This window comes from Cicer arietinum, chromosome 8 (genome assembly GCF_000331145.2).
Source record: "Cicer arietinum cultivar CDC Frontier isolate Library 1 chromosome 8, Cicar.CDCFrontier_v2.0, whole genome shotgun sequence".
Taxonomy (NCBI): domain Eukaryota; kingdom Viridiplantae; phylum Streptophyta; class Magnoliopsida; order Fabales; family Fabaceae; genus Cicer; species Cicer arietinum.
Window position 1 is genome coordinate 21,871,945 of NC_021167.2, and position 3,000 is coordinate 21,874,944.

Below are 3,000 nucleotides of genomic sequence, written 5' to 3' on the forward strand. Positions count from 1 at the left end.
GAATAAAAACCACGGGACCTAGTCCAATAAAACTTCCACTATAATAATTAATGGGTACACAAAGAGTCTTCCTAATAACCAAAGGGATATCAATCAACAATAGCAACCCTATAACAACATTATAACAACCTTCCACTAAAGTGGGTATGCCAAAGTAACTATCAGAGAAGATAAAACTACTTAAATTATATATTAAAGTAACACACTCAGTGATAGGAATAACATACTAATTTTGTAGATCAAACGGAGCAAGTTTGATACACACATGTTACCACCACCGGAACCAAACCCTAGGTCCTGTGGTTTTTATTCTCTCAATTTGAGGAAAGTTTTCCACGTTAAAAATTGCGTTTGTCTCATATTTAACTTTTTGCCAATTATTTTTGCTCTAGAATTGTATTTTCTGTTTGGCCATTTATCTGCACAGGTGGGGAAAAATATTTCGCATTATTGAGATATTTATCGCTAATTATCTCTGGTTTTTCCCAACAAAGTGGTATCTAGAGCTCGATTATTTGATTTATGCATTTAAATGGAGGAGGAAAATAAAGGTCCCAATATGATTAAACTTAACTCTTCTAATTATATACTTTGGAAGACTCTCATGGAAGACATGTTATACAATAAATATTTCTATGATCCTATTGAGGGTGACACTGCTAAACCCGCAGATAAATCTGACGCTGACTGGAATAAGATGAATAGAAAGGCAGTGGCGTTGATCAGGCAGTGGTTGGATCTTAGTGTGTATCCACATGTTGAAACTGAAATAGATGCTAACAAGATGTGGGTAAAATTAAAAGAGTTGTATGAACGAAAGAATGTGCAAAATAAAGCATTCTTGATTCGGAAGCTGGTGAATATGAAATACAAAGATGGGGATTCAATGGCAGAGCATATGAGTATTTTTCAGAATACAGTGAATCAGTTGACAACTGCAGAAATTAAATTAGATGATGAGTTGCAAGCGTTGTTATTGTTGAGTTGCTTGCCTGATAATTGGGAAGTCCTTGTTGTGACGTTGACCAATTCAGCTCCAAGTGGAAAGTTGAAAATGTCAACTGTTAAAGAGAGCATGTTGAATGAAGAAGCTCGAAGAAAGAAATGTGGTTTGATTGGTTCTTCCTCAAAGTCAGAAGCACTAGTTACAGAGTCACGGGGGAGAAGTCAATCTAGAAACTTCCATAGACGCGACAACTCTGAAAGTCGTAGCAAGTCAAGAAGCAAGTCGAGGACAAGAAAAGAAGTGATATGCTATCATTGTGGCAAAGCGGGTCACATAAAAAGAAATTGCAGGTTCCTTAAGAGAGATCAATCAAGGGAAAAAGATGAAGACAAATAGAAGGAAAATGATAAAGATACAACAACAATTGCATCTGTTAATAATGTCTACATTGTTTGTGATGATAATTCCATAAACCTTGCATGTCAGGATTCAACTTGGATTATTGATTCGGGTGCCTCATATCATGTTACTCCTAGGGGTGATTTATTCTCATCTTACAGTGCTGATGATTTTGGCATGGTAAAAATGAGAGATGAAGGAGTATGTAAAATTATCAGTATGAGAGATGTTTGGGTTGAAACTGGGATTGGTTACAAGCTTCAATTGCAGAATGTTAGACATGTACCTAATATTCGTCTCAATTTGATTTCGGTGAAAGCGTTGGATATTGATGGTTATCACACTTACTTTGGTGGTGGTGGTATATGTAAAATCACCAAAGGGTCCCTAGTGGTTGCAAAGGAGCAAAGTTCCACTTCTCTCTACAGGATGCCTACGAAGTTATGCAAGGAAGAAGTGATTGCAATTAAAGACGCATCTTCTAATTTATGGCATATGCACCTTGGTCACTTGATTGAGAACGGATTCAACATACTTGCGAAGAAAAACTTTCTTCCTGTGAAAGGTATGTCTCTAAAAACTTGCACTCATTGTTTTGCTGGAAAACAACATAGAGTTTCTTTTTATAATATTGGTCCTCATAAGAGGCAAAATATTCTTGATTTAGTTCATACTGATGTTTGTATGATGGATAGTAAATCTCTTGGTGGTGCATCATATTTTGTTACTTTTATTGACGACCACTCTAGAAAAGTGTGGGCATTTCCTTTGAAATCTAAACACCAGGTATTTGGAGTCTTCAAGCACTTTCATGCAAGTGTTGAAAGAGAAAAGGGAAGGAAATTGAAATATGTTCGATTAGATAACGGTGACGAATACAGAGGTCCATTTGAAGAGTATTGTAGAGAACATGGAATCAGGTTTGAGAAAACAGTTCCAAAGACACCTCAGCATAATGGTGTTGCAGAGAGAATGAATCATACGATTAATGACAGAATCAGATGTATGCTCTCTCATGCAAAATTATCGAAATCCTTTTGGGGTGAAGCAATGAAAACTGCAGTGGATTTGATCAATCTTTCTCCTTCTATTCCACTTGATGGTGATGTTCCAAATAGAGTGTGGACAGGGAAAGATGTCTCTTACCGTCATTTGAGAGTTTTTGGTTGCAGATGTTTTGTTCACGTTCCAAGAGATGAGAGGTCCAAGCTTGATAGTAAATCCAAACAGTGTATATTCGTCAGTTATGGTGATGACGAATTTGGTTATAGATTGTGGGATCCAGTTGACAAGAAAATTATCAGAAGCAAAGATGTGATATTTCTTGAAGACCAGACTATTGAAGATTTTGATAAAACTGAAAAACAAAAACCAAATTCCAGAAGTTACATTGAAAATGTTGCGCCCAAGACCCCTGCAGAAACCTTTGTTGATGGGGGAGATATACAGGTAGATAATGAGAATGTAACTAATGATCATGTGCCTCACCATGATGAGCATGTTCCAGTTGAGCCACCAGTCGAGTTTGAGTTGAGAAGATCTACTAAAGAACGTCAACCTTTTCAAAGATATCCTCCACATGAGTATGTGATGATCACTGATAGTGGAGAGCCAGAGTATTATCAAGAAGTTATTACAAATGTTGATAAAGAAAA